General features: G+C 38.4%; 1 protein-coding gene across 2 annotated transcripts in view; it reads left to right on the top strand.

Moving 5' to 3' along the window:
• Positions 1–14,544, top strand: part of CDH13 (cadherin 13) — a 505,317-nt gene that overhangs the window by 190,851 nt on the left and 299,922 nt on the right. The gene's annotated exons all lie outside the window — the stretch shown is intronic.

Raw genomic sequence — 14,544 nt, 5'->3', positions numbered from 1 at the left:
TTTTTGGCAGCCAACATTGCCACAAAGCGTAATAAAAATAATTATGTGACCACAAAAGCAGGTAAGGTTCACTGTAAATTTTAAGTCTCTACAGAATTGTAGTTGGCAAAGAGATATTGATGAGATTGTGAAAGAGTTACCTGTGGTAATCCTTCTTGATGATTTAATATTGACACCTAAACTTAAAACATAACTTGTGATTGCTAGAGGTGTATAACAACGTAATGGTACTTGATTATGTTTAGTCAAACATTCCAGCATAATAGCAGAATAGTAGAAATGTTCATCAATTGTTTGACCAACTATTAATTAAGTTTTTAAAGTGATAATTAAGAGCTATGGGATGTTTTTAAAGAAAGTACTTTAAAATACCTTTTGATGATCAGTTAAAGCATGTCTCCTACTTAGCATATTTGCAAATGCTAAGTTAGTTCATTCTTCACTTTCTGATGTATTTGGCTTTTGGAGTCTGCCAATTTTGTCTCTTTGCTGGTGAGATGGTTAATGTACATGGGAAGATATTGTCCATTGTGATACTGAAAAATCCTATTAATTATCAGTGTTAAGTTGCTCAAACACTTTTATTATTTTGGAAAACAATTCCCTAGGGCAAGATGTATTTATATAACAAATTCCTCTAAAGCTGAATCAAGTATAAATGGTTTATGGAAACTTGTTTCCTTTCTTGCAGATGAATTGTTTTACAGCAACGTTCATTACGAGAAAGTTCTTTGCCCACTGTAGCACTTTATCAGCACAGAATAACGTACAGCTACAGTTTCAGTGGTAAAAGACAGCATTCTTTAACGTGAATGCAGCTTTTAATCTTAGCTCAGGATGCTGGGGTTTTGATATCTTTTTTTGGTGTTTTTATTGTTTGGGGTTTTTTTTGTGGGGGTGGGGTGTTCTGCTTTATTTAAGAGACAGGCAAAGAATGGCAATTTATAAGCTTGTATTCCTTAAACCAAGTTTCTTAGTGCAGCTATGAAGGCAGCAATGTACTATTGAAAATGCATGAGCATGACCTGACTGAGATGTGTGTTAGAGAAAGGAGGGAGGGGAAAAAACCAAGTGATTTTTTGGTATTTAAGAAATGCGTACATTTTTATACAAGCATTGAGAGTATACAGTGGAGAAATTTGGGATTATTGAAGACTTTGTTTTAGCCAAGATCAAAATTTATACTTTTTTTTTTTTCCCCTAAATAGAGTTCATATTCAGTGTTTGAATACTTCATTAATAACACTTTGGCATTTGACTGAATATTGAGAAAAGTGCTGAGAGTGTGACACTACGTCTGGCTGGTTTTGTGGAATGTCTACTAGGATTTATGAGATAGGCTGTTAAACAGTAAGCAAGGACTGTGCATACATATTTCACATTCACTCAATGCTGTTTCTGCTAGCAAAAGGATTTGTTCTTAATCATGGGTTAGTCATAGTCCACCCAAAACTAAGCCTGCTTTAAATCATGGGTGGCAGAAGTATTTTGCATTGATGTCAGGCTTCAGCTGCTAGGCACACTTGCTGTCATTTGGGACCCACTGGCATTAGTTTCTCGCAGAGCTGCTGGCTTGAAAGGGAGCGCTAGGAAAGTTAGTCAGAGACTTTACCTAATTAGTAGTGGGATAAGATGATGTGTCTCTGCTGGCTAGAATGAGCATCACTAAAAATTAGACCCAATACTTTTATATTCTAATGTGGCATTACAATTCAGCAAGAAAACACAGATATATTTTCTTCTTTGAAAATAGTTTTATTTTACATCAATCCTTGCAGCCTGGCTTTAAATATTTACTTGAGGGGTGGAATTACTGTTGTTTTCTAAGTTTCTCTCCATTGTTTTAGCAGTATTTCCCCCTTCAGGGTTTATTTGGTTTGGCCTTCATGACTTTGGGGACACTTTGAACGTAGACTTTATGGTTTGTAGAAGTAGCCTAGATCACAGCCTGAGAGTGTACTCAGTAAAATATTTTTACCATATTTGGTTATCTTTAACTGAAAGAAGCAGCCTCTGCTAGTAAAATTCTATATTTAATTTGAACCAATGATTTTGCTTTTATAAATTGTTGCATCCAATAGAGAAGAAAAATCATTACTATCAGTGAAGAAACACTTAGGCCAACAGAGGTGTTTTACAAAGTTAAAAAAAGCAAAAAGGTGTGAGTTTCAATGTTTCTCATGCTGATAACATCAGCAGGAAAAAGATTCGACTATATTCCTGTATAATCTACAATGAAATACTAGTGAATAATTTTTCGAGCCTTACTGAGTGAGATCTGGCTGTCACTATCAATATGAACAAGACTACTTATTTCTTTACTTGTTTCTTTTTCTTGCTTGCTCAAAATTCTGAAAAAAGGCAAATAATAATTTACTTGAGTTTACATGATTATTTTTTTCTGACCTAACTACCTGTGCTTTAATCTCAGAAAGTACTAATTACTGGAAAATACTAATTGACAGAAGAGAAACACATAATTTATATGTAGATAAGTAATAAAATTAATTATTGCACAGCTTCCCCTTCCATTCCGTTGCAAGAATATTCCAAACCTCCATCCTGTTCTTTATTATCTTCGTGTTTCTGTGAATGATCTTTTCAGCCAAATAAGCTCCTTAGGCCATGCTCTTGAGTCCATGCAGTTCCTTTTTTTTTTTTTTTTTTTAATATATTTATTTGTTTTTGCAGTTTATGCCACTAGTTCTCCAAGTGGCACAGGCATTGCTTCCCCTGTCAAGTCACGCAGATCACAGAGATAACCTTTTTGTTTTCATCTTGTGCTGTAAATGTAATAAATCAAATCCTTGCCAAAAGCAAGTTTTGAATTTTATGTCATGAAATTTGCATTTCATGCTCTGTTGCTTATTCACAGAAGCCATCCAATCTGAAAAGAAAAATAATACCACGTGACTTGTGTAACTAATACAGACAAATGTTTCTAAGCAACTGCCCGAGCAATCTGAAGATCAAAAATTACTCATCTGAGAAACTTGTGTATAATGGTAGGCAACGTATTTGTTCACAGGTTTCAAGGTCTGTTAATGGACAGTTTGTAAACTGAAACAGGACCAAAAATGTATCAAATTACAAATGCTGCAGTTTATTAACCTGTCTTTATTAGACAATATCCGCAAAATAAAGCTATTTTAAGCCAAGAAACTGATAGTGCTTCACTCCACTGTGAAATGGTCAGGCAATAGCAACCAGAACCTTAAGCACTACGCTGCTAGTTTGATTTTGTTGCAGTGTTACATTCAGATACCAAAGGGAATAGTATAAAGAAAGTCGAATGACACAGAGCAGTATCAATTTTCTTACTCTCCTTGGAAATTTTGTACTTCGTAGAAGCAACATGCTGTGCATAATCTGATATACACAATGGGTCTTCAGTCACATTTTGAGGCAGAACATTTGTACTTGGCATGTGCAATGCGAACTGAAGAATTCATCCTTCAAATTCATAAAACCATTTAAATACAGTCCAGTTGAGATTAATCTGGGGCTAGCTGTGTGATGGATAATTATGAGAAGTAGAGAGATTTTGCTGATTTATCTCAAGCTGCGTGAACTCAGGTTTTTAATTCTAGAATTTTTCTGTTTAAATTTCAATATGTCAGTAAAGGCAGCAGACATTACAGGTCTGGCTTTAATGACTTCAGTGGCTTTGGGAGTAAGGCAATGCATATAGATAAAAATAAAACTTATTTGACAGAACTGAATAAATATGAAATATGAACAAAAAAGTGAAGTGGAAATTAAGGGCTGGATATAATACTCTGTTTTGGTCAGAGCCCAGGTTTCTGAATGCATTTGAATGCATCTCTTCTTTCTCAGAAAGACACTGGATTAGAAATCAAGAGACCTGAGTAGGGTTTTTTAGATCTGTGGGGTGTAAATTCTAAAATTATGTAATTCACTGGAAAGTCTCTGGAAGCGTTCATTAGAACAATACTGAACCTTTATCTTCTCTATACCTGGTGAATGCTTTGACCACTGGACTATCTGTCCCTATTCAGTCACCCCAATGTAGTCAATAAGGAACTACGAGGTGCTCCAACTCTGTCTGACAGTTTTGAGAGTATTATTTCTTTGAGGCTGCTTCCCACTGACCAGAAACTCCGAGAAGTAACCCATGGCCAATGCTACAAAAGCAAGGCAGTAGGAGTAGCAGTGGAGTTGCCAAACAGATGGTATGCAGGCAGGGAGTAAGGTTGGATCCGTCTTCTGTCTTGGCCAGGAAACTTGAATAAAACCTGTTTACTTGGTGGTTGTGTAGGTGGTGACTGTTCTCATCTCATGGAGACACTCAGTTAAAAGTCAACAAGTTTGTAGTAGGGAATATAAATATTTCTATGCTACTATGGCTTGCAGGTTGTTAGGGCAAAATGCTCAGATCCAAACATACAAATTTTAATAATATCAGTATTGAAATATCAATGTCACATTTCATGTTTTGTAAAGCTGTACTCAACTTTAGTTTCAGCAGTTATAATTCAGAGAAAAACAACCCTTCAAAGCACTGTAAACTATAACTCCTGCCATTTTAGGCTCTTTTTCCTGAAGTATGTGGCAATTAATATTGTTAACAGATTGATGTTACAGCTTATGAATCATTGATCTGTTCCACTACAGCAATTAATTTCCTTCTGATTCCTGACAGGTACATTCTCTGAATTTCATGAATTAGACTTAATTGTCAGCATGTGATTAAGGAGAAATGTGAGAATCCAGTGAAAGCACCAAGCCTATGTCTGTGTCTTGCATGTTCCACGTTTCTTTTGGAAACGTTCTGCAAAAAAGCTGAGCTTTGATTTCACACCGCAGAACAGATACAGCAAAACCGAAACAAAGTTGATGTTTCGGACTAGCATATTTTACAAGTTCTAGAGAAGTTGGATCTTTAATTAAAATTTGAGTGAATGACTGGGTGTTTTAAGTGTATCAGTAGTCATATTTTTTAAAAAGATGTTTTTTGCATGTGAATTTTTAGATACCTCTCATCTAAGTCAGAACTTCACCTGCATACTTTCTTCTTCAGTAATAACGATGTGGGTCTTTGGCACTGTCCAGACTAATGAAAGGTTTAGAACTAAGGGGCATTGTCCTGTGAGTTTGATTGGGTCACTAAAGTGGGAACAAATAACAGGGCTTGTTCAGTTCTTGTATTTTCATTTTTGACAAATGCAAAGTCCAGTCCCAACTCTAGTACCACTCAGGTAGTAATAAAAAGCTGTCCACAAGACACCACAATGCTTTATTTGTATCACAGAACAGAATTAAGCTTCTGATATCAGAATGTTACTGTCTGTTAATGTGTTTGTATTGAAGAGTAAAAATACGGCCCAAGTTGTGAAGTGGGTTAATACACTATGATTCTAGCTCTTTAAACTCAGTTAATGTCTATTAATTAATTTGTTCTGAGTAGCTGGACCAAGTGGTGAAGTGAATTAATGCACTAACATTTCAGATCTTTCAACCAAATTTCAAATCTAGCTTGGTGAATGAGGAGTTTTGCCATAACCTAGATCTAAGTGGGCATTCTCTCTTCATCACAGACTACCACTTTGTTTGCCAGTTTGGCAGCTCCTATATAGAAAAGCACAAGAATGCCAGCTCTGTAGGGCACCATGTATGCATAGTCAAGTCTAATAGAATATATCCAGATTTTTTTGTTGTGTGGATCTGTGGTCTAAAGATAATATATTCCTGCTTTGCAGTCTTATGCAACGTTATTTTTGCTGGGAGCCAATGCAGTCTTGATGTAATGGAAAGGAGGAAGGTAAGTAGTGCAGGCACGTGACTGCAATGATGTTACATGCAAGGGTGTACCAGTGCTAACAGAAAAGCATTGAAACTCCCTCCCAGTTAAACTGTCTTTGATTACTGCAACAAGAAACAGACTTCTCAGACTCTTAATAAAAAGAGGTCTTATTTTTCAGCATGAGGTAACTGGCAATTTTTCTGCAATACCCATGACCGTGTCTCCTAAATGTAATCTGTGCTGTGCAAATACCGTGATTCATCTGTGTGTGCCAAACTGACTGCACATGCACAGTTCAAGTTGCCAAAATGTATAGGGTAGGGTTGTAGGACACACAGTCAATGTCTGCATTGTCATTTATTTTCTTAGTTTTGTGAAATTTCAGGTCAAACACCTCATATATCCCCCCCCACCCCAAGAATTTTATGGCATGGGAAAATAAGATGGTTTTTGGGCAGTCAGGATTAGTTATATACTGTGAGAGAAGGAAGAGATTATGTTTAATGCGTGTATCTGTCTAACATGACGTGAATTAATTCTCATTTTTGATAAAGATCTGCTCCTATTTAAAGTGAGAAACAATGACTGTAAGGCTTTAGAACCTGTGGGTCTGCTGGTAGCTTAACACGGGGCTACTCTTTGCTGTGCTGCTTCTTGAATTTGTACCCGAATCATGTACACTGATTTAAAAATGCCACTGTTGTGATTTGACAGAATTTGTGCATTCCTTGAATTGGCTTGGGGAGTTGTGTTTTGGGAAAATTATAGGGGAGGGGAAAACAGGGTCCTGGATGTGTTATGGTGGGATTTCACCAGCTTTAGACTGATGTATAACATCTACAAATGTATTTGCTGCAGGACTTCCTACATGTCATGTCAGCTTCCATTGAGAATGTCAGAGGTTAAAAAATGGCATTATGAGGAATTGCTATTATTTTTCTTGTCTTGAATGAGTTGAAGGACCTGTATCAGAAGTGTTCCCAAATCTACCAGGATTTCATAAATTTTGATGCTGGCTGTGCTTTTGTTGAACGGAACTGGTTAGCTGATAAAGATAGGCAAAGTAGGGAATCTTTGGAGTGGTAATGCAAAGACAGGTCTTGCTCAAAAAAAAACATAGGAAGATTGAAAAAAAAATGGCTATTTCTGGAATCAAAAATGCGAATTTGAGATGACTTCAGTTTGGATAGAGTTCTATCATCAGTGATCAAGACAAATTCAGATATGAAGTTAAGGAATTAATGTTTTCCAAAGAAAAGCAAAACTTGCAGAATTGCAGTGACACCTGGAGAAAGAGAAAGTGTTATCTGGGAATGTGGGAGGTACAGAGGAAGGACAGAAGGATCATGCAGAGTTTAGAAAAGAATAGCAAGGTAAATAATCAACGTTTGGAATTAGAATTTACAAGGGCATGTAATGATAGGACACAGATCATTTGTTTTAAACTGAAAGAAGATAGTTTTAGGCTAGATATGAGGCTGGCAAGGCGCTGGCCCAGGCTGCTTGGAGCAGCTGTGGGTGCCCCATCCCTGGCAGTGTCCCAGGCCAGGCTGGACAGGGCTGGGGGCAACCTGGGCTATGGCAGGTGTCCCTGCCCCTGGCAGGGGGTGGAACCGGGGGGGCTTTAAGGTCCCTTCCAACCCAAAACCATTCTACAGTTCTGTGAGATGAGGAGTTGTTTTGTTGAGGGAACGGAGATGGTGAAGAAATTAAGGGATAACAAAGAATATGTGGCAACAGAGCTTTGGTTCGGGAGAAGGACTGAGAAGGTTTTAATTGTAATCACAGCTTGGAGCCTTGTAGGGTCTAGGAAGAAGTGTGATTTATGCATCCATTCAGACATGGAACTAGGACTGCAGCCACTAGATCTATTGAACAATATACATGACTTTAACATAGAGTATTTTTTGCTTTAGGGTATCATGAAATTGCCTTTGTGCAGCAGTGTTACAATGCAATGAATTCCATAGCACTTGAGCAATCCAGAACATGGGTATAAAATGTGTTTTCTTCTCTATACTTATAGTTGGCTGCCCTGCAGCAAGACATAGAAAGCTGTTTTTCCAAGGTAGAACTTATGCTATGAAAAGGGTTTATTTTACATAAGTAAATCTTTGTTAGAAATTGTCCTTGTATCCCAGAGGTGAAACATGGAACAGCTTGTTCATGGCTGCTCATGTTATTCCACATCTGGAGTTTGCAGCTTTATATGGGTTACTGCTCCACCAAAAAAGTTTGTCTTCATTTATCATGCCCTAGAATTGAGATATGTGTTCTCTGTGTTCTTTCTTCTTCTCGCTCTGGAAATCAGGGTGTTTTCAACATGTGTGAAGCTTGCTGGGGGTTAAATGGAAGCTCTCATATTTTGAGTTCCTCCAGTACAAGGGAAGAAAGGAGACCACTCAGTGGACTCAGTAGGAATATTAAGAGTAAGAAGTTGAGTCTTTGTGTCCGTGCTGTGCAATGAATTTTCCATGTGGCTTTGGTTAAGTCTCAAAAGGATCAGTTTTGTGAAAGTTTTTAATTGCTTCAGAACTCTGCTAATGTGTCTAGTACTATTTTCAATAGCAGTGTGGTATCTAACCCAATGGGAGATGCTTTCATTAAAAGAAAAAAAAAGGAAAACAAAGCCAAAAAACCTGTTTTCAAGATAAATTTTTATTGCACTACGCTTTTCTTAAGGCTTATATGCCTTGGCAACTGCATCAGGAAGTGCTTTCCTTATTTATGCTACATTTACTTAAGGTGCTGAAGGTTTTGGGATATCTTTAACAATTCTGATTTTTTTTTTTTTCTGGCATTCTGTAAAAGCAGTCTGGTTTTGTTTGCTTTGCAACCAGTGTAAGCACAGTAGAGATGGGGAGAAGAGCATTTTTCATAGTGATAAGTAATGCTGTTAGTGTATCCTGGTGAAGACAGAGGCATAAGGTCAGCCATTGTCTTTTTTTCCTTAAGCCCATATTTGCAATGCTGTTTGACAGATGCAGTCAGGCACAGCATATTTCCTTGTTTGTGTATAAGGGATACCTCATTATATTTAATGAGCAGTGTGGAACCAATATGAGATTTCCTGAAAGAGGGGGTGATTCACACATGGTTCAAATTGAAAATGACACTCACTAAACGATGACAAGAAAAGTCTGAAATGTTAATTTAAAAAAAGAAATGGTTGTCATTTCTGTATTATTCTCACAAAAGGTAACTCCCATGGTTAATGTGTACAAAAGGAATGTTAATGGCATTTAGTCCATTATCACCTTAGAAAAACTTTTCCCTGACACATAATAAGGCAGGTGTGAATATAAATGGAACTTATACTTGAATAGAAAGGGGACTTTTCCATCATGACAGGTAATGCAGAGGTTCAGGGCAATAATGGAATGTACCATTTCACAAGGCAAAAGTTCAGATTTGTCTCCATGTTAGTTAACATTTTGTCATGTATGCAGTACAAAAATACTTTAGAATAAACTAGCATTAACATGGTTAGAATTTACACATGACCAAATGATTTGAACAAGAATAATTTTTTTCCTAGTGTATTCTTAACTGCTCTAAAGATAAAAGGAACTTCCATCCTATGAAAATACATGTAGCACACCTGGATGAATGGCACAGTAGCAAAGCTGTAGTCTGAGATTACCAAGTATCTATGAAGGTAATGGGCATATTGGTTAGGCAGTGTAAGGATCTGCCTCTCTATTTATGTAACAATTATAATAGTAGAAACACCCAGAGTAATTAAATCAAGTTCCACTAGCAATTTCCATTACCCAGATGTTATATCTGATCATGCTTCACAAGCCTGGAAGTTTATCTTCTCTGAAATACCCAATTCCCCTTAGCATGCTAGATTTTAGCTGGATTTGTTCTTCTAAAGCATACAGTGTGACATTTACAGGTATTGAGGACAGACGACTACTGAGCAGATGTTTTTGTGTATGCCATTGACCTTTACAATTCTTAACTTGATTCATTGAGTTATTTGTTTAAACAGTTGTTCTTTAACTTACAAGTACAATTCTAGTACATTTCTTAAATTTTCATGTTATTAACAACATGAGAAAATATTTTTCTGTTTTGGCACATGTTTTAAAGATCATTGTTAATACTGTTGATAATAATATTATGATGATATAAATGAAATTCATAAAGCAACCAAGTATTACAGCACAATAGTGAGCTTTCAGCTAAGAATTATACAAAAACTATTTCTTCTTAAGCTGATCTGCATTAAGTTTTAGTTTTTCAGTCTTACATAGTCATGTTATTTTGTAGGAATACCAATATACCACCAAATATCACATCCCATTTGCTATTTCTGGGGAATCTTGCTTGCAACAATCATCCAATTAATTTTGTTTATCTTTTTGTATTTGGGACTGACCTCATTTTATACCATCAAGCTTAGTATATAAAAACAACTAAATAGCAAGAATTGCAACCACTTTTCTGGTCACCATGGTGGATTACAGATTGCTAATCCAGTGATGTTTCCAACCCTTATTGGGACAAATCGATACCAGTATCCAGCCACCTTATTCCCGTGACAAGTTCTAATGAAATTTTCTTTGCCAAGAGTAATGGTGCCTGCTACTGGATAGTGACTAGGCCATTCATTCAAATATTCAAGTACTGCAATGCTCCCAAGAATCCCTGGTTAAAAAGAAAGAAAACTGAAACAGAGTGGAGAGTTCTCAAGGGATATAGGGAAACAGCAACTTGCATAGAGCATCTTAGTTTGGGCAAAGTGGCATCTTTCAATAAAAGAGTAACCTAAATGCTGGAAAAATGAGGAGGCTGTGTTTGTTGTTGCTTAATGTGAATAGGGAATCAAGCTTTATTGCCAGTGAATCAGCATATTGGGTGTTGAACTATTCAATGTCTAGAAAGGGAATTGAATGAAGTCAAAAATAGGGTGTAAAACCTGACTGTGAAATGGAGGGCAGTGAAATGATAATTGAATACTAATCAGATAATCCACTGTCAATGAAAACAGCACTAAAGGATAGCAATCACAGATGTGATATTGCAGTTAAATAGTAAAAATAAAGAACCTGGTAGAATTTCTCAGCTGTCATTGTGAAGAAATAATAATAATAATAAATTAAATCAGAAAACTACAATCTGGATGAGGGGATTGAGTACCTCCTCAGTCAGTCTGCAGATGACTCCAAGCTGGGGGGAGTGCTGGTGTCCCCAAGGGCAGGGGGCTCTGCAGAGGGGCCTGGGCAGGTTGGGCCTGTGGGCTGAGCATGAGCCCCCAGTGTGCCCAGCTGGCCGAGGCGGCCAGCAGCATCTGGCTTGTGTCTGCAACAGGGTGGCCAGCGGGACCGGGGCAGTGCCTGTCCCCCTGTGCTCGGCACTGGTGAGGCCGCACCTCGAAAGCTGGGTTCAGGTTTGGGCCCCTCACTCCAGGAGGGACGTAGAGGGGCTGGAGGGTGTTCAGAGATGGGCAGCGGGCCTGGGGAAGGGGCTGGAGCACAAATCCTGTGGGGAGCAGCTGGGGGAACCGGGGGTGTTTGGCCTGGAGAAAAGGAGGCTGAGGGGGGACATTATTGCTCCCTACAGCTGCCTGACAGGAGGCTGTAGGCAGGTGGGTGTTGGTTTCTTCTCCCAGATAACTAACAACAGGACAAGAGGGAATGGTCTCAGATTTGTGCCAGGAAAGGTTTAGATTGGATATTAGGAAAAATTTCTTCACCAAAAGGGTATTCCAGCATTGAACAGGTTTCCCAGGGAGGTGGTGGAATCACCCTCCCTGGAGGTATTGGAAAAAACACGTAGCTGTGGTGCTTAGGGACGTGGTTTAGTGATGGACTCCGAAGTCCTGGGTTAATGGTTGGGCTTGATGATCTCAAAGATCTTTTCCAACCTAAAGGTTTCTATGATTGTATGATTCTTTGTGTTAATGACTGAAATGTTGACTCATTTAATATAATTTGACTTTTTCACCCATTTGCGGACCTTCTGGGAAAGTGTAAGGATAACCTGTAATGAGAAAGTGATGAATTAATTGTTTATGGGTCTATGACTACCAAAGATCTAGCAGATCTATATAATGAACAACCTGAAAATTCCTTTTAGTCCTCAGACTAAATAGCATAGAAAGAAACATGAAAACTCAAGATCAGACTGGATGGGGCTCTGAACAACCTGGTCTAGTTGAAGTAGTTCCTGCTCATAGCAGTGGGTTTGGACTAGATCGTCTTTAAGGTCCCTTCCAATCCAAACTATTTTATGATTCTGTTGTACAAAGAGATGTAAATCTGCATAAACGTCGTGGTTATTTCCAAAGGGCATGCATCTGGGAGTTTTTCCTTACATTTTCATGAACTGAAGGGCAACCATGAAGGTAGGAGTTAGCATGAGTGAGAATTGTGATCAGCTGAGCATTGCTGCTGCGAAGCTAAAGAACTGCTACTTCCTTTTAGAAATACTAGTAGTCATTTTCACTCTGCTTAGAAATGTCACAGACACATGCCAGCCAAACTGTCTGCTGTGTTTATAGTGTAAGTGATTTTGAAAGCTTACTGCTCTGTGCATTTGCCTTTGGATAGAATTCAGCTCTTTCCTTTTTATTTGACACTTCAAATGTTTTTATCTTGAACTTTCTCATGAATTTTTATTAAGGGAAATTCTTTTGGGAGAGGAATTGAAAGACAAAATAGGGACCCAAGTGGCCTGCAGACCGAAAGATTAGACAGAAGTTGCAAAGCCTTTGGGAGAGATGGGAACTGCATATCAGGGTGAGCCTCAAAAAGTTACAAAAATTGCCAAATTGTGAGAAGGGATTCTCTGCATGGGTCCCACTGCTCTTTGACTTTAGCATGATTCAAGCTAACTGTTGAAGACTTGAGTTATCCTTGCAACTGTTTGTTGCCAAATTTGAAAAGTGATGCTAAAACTAGTAGAGTATAGCAATGTTTTGGTGATGATAGACTCATTAGATAGGAGGAACCTATATGGATGGCAGTAGGAGCAGCCTGTGTTCTTGGCTGGTTGATATGCAGACTGATATGCACCAAGAAAACTAATTTGGTTTCTCAGTTTTATAAAAATATAACCTTGGGATGGAGCTCTCCTTATGTAATAAAGTTGCAGCTATTCAAACAACAACATGAATTGCAGAACTGATTGAGAAATTTAGTTTTTTGGAGTTTCTGCATTAAGAGAGCAAAACGTTATCTGTAGGATATAACAACCTTATTGGAATTAGACATTTAATTCAACCTATGATTTCTTTTCTAAAACTCTCACAACAACCTGAATGAATAGTTGTGATGTAAATGTTTTTCACTTTCACAATTCCCAACACGTTACAAATTTCTGTGTTGTTTTGGGTTTTGTTTCTTTGGTTTTGATTGTATGTTTGTGGGGGTTTTTTTGTGGTTGTTTTTGTTTGCGGTTTCTTTTTTTGTTAGTGGTTTTTTTTTCTTCTTGTGGTGGGTTGACCTCGGCTGGATGCTAGGTGCCCACCAAGCTGCTCTATCACTCCCCCCCTTAGCAGAATAGGGTGGGAGAAAATAGGATGGAAAAAAACCCACCTTGTGGGTCAAGCGAAAGAGAGTTTAATGAAGCAATAGCAAAAGGTGCATGCAGTGAAGCAAAGGAATACAAAAGATGTTATTCTCTACTTCCCATCAGCAGGTGATGTTCAGCCACTTCCCAGGAAGCAGGACTTCGGTACGTGTAGTGGTTGCTCCAGAAGACAAACATTGTACATAATGAATTACCCGCCTTCCTCCTCCTTTCTCTTAGCTTTCACATCTGAGCAGATGTCATATGGTATGGAATATCCCACTGATCAATTTGGGTCAGCTGTCCTGGCTATGTCCCCTCCCAAGATCTTACCCCCCCACCCCCAGCCAACTGGGCGGGACGAGGGGGAGGGTTGGAGAGGCAGCCTCGGTGCTGTGGGAGCACTGATCAAGACACTGGGGTGTTATCACCACTTTACTAGCTACCAGCTCAAGCACAGCACTGTGAGGGCTGCTCTAGGGCTCAGCGAGCCCCAATACATTTCTCAAAAAAGAGGCCTGCATCAAGGGGAGGGCTCTAGGAGTTGGGGAAAGGCTGGTGTTGACCTTGGTGGTAACTGTGCTTGGAGAAGAGAGTTGCAGAGACTGTAGGAGGAAGCAAAAGGAAGAGGGGGATGGTCTCTGGGAAACTGCAGCTCATGCAGAGAGAGCACTGAGGATCAGAGATCAGAAGGCAAAGGTGTGATAGACAGAGTTTTTCAGGGATCAGAGGCCACAGTGAAGAGTTTGCTGTAGCTTATAAAATGCTGGCTAGACTGAAGCTCAGCTAGAACTAAATACTCCAGAAAACACAGAAGGAAAAGGAAGATTATGTATAAATCACTTCTACTTTTGTTCTTTCTGATACAGTGGCATGAAGATTTCTCTAACTAAAAAAAACCCTCAAAACAAACCTGCCAGAAAACACCCAACACAAAAAAGCCCCTACTAGCTGATATTCTAAGTTACACCTGGGTTTTGGTGTCTTTTTTTTTAATTTTGTTACAAACTTTTGGTTTTTATTGAGAGTTCATTAGGTAGGGACAGTCCCAGCAAATTCACCTCTAAGTTCTGTTTGATTAAAAGCCTGGACTGAGAAACAACTAAGTTTAGATGTGACTTGAGATGTGAAAATTATGTAAGACATTTAAATTGTGGCTTTTTACAGGTCTCATGCAAGTATTTGAGGTAAGCCAGACCTTGCTTAAGACTTATGATTTAAGCAGTCAGGTTAGGAAGGTAGGCAATACTTTAGGTTTA

Source organism: Falco rusticolus, chromosome 15 (genome assembly GCF_015220075.1).
Source record: "Falco rusticolus isolate bFalRus1 chromosome 15, bFalRus1.pri, whole genome shotgun sequence".
In the NCBI taxonomy this organism is placed as follows: Eukaryota; Metazoa; Chordata; class Aves; order Falconiformes; family Falconidae; genus Falco; species Falco rusticolus.
This window is presented reverse-complemented; position numbering and strand designations above follow the sequence as displayed.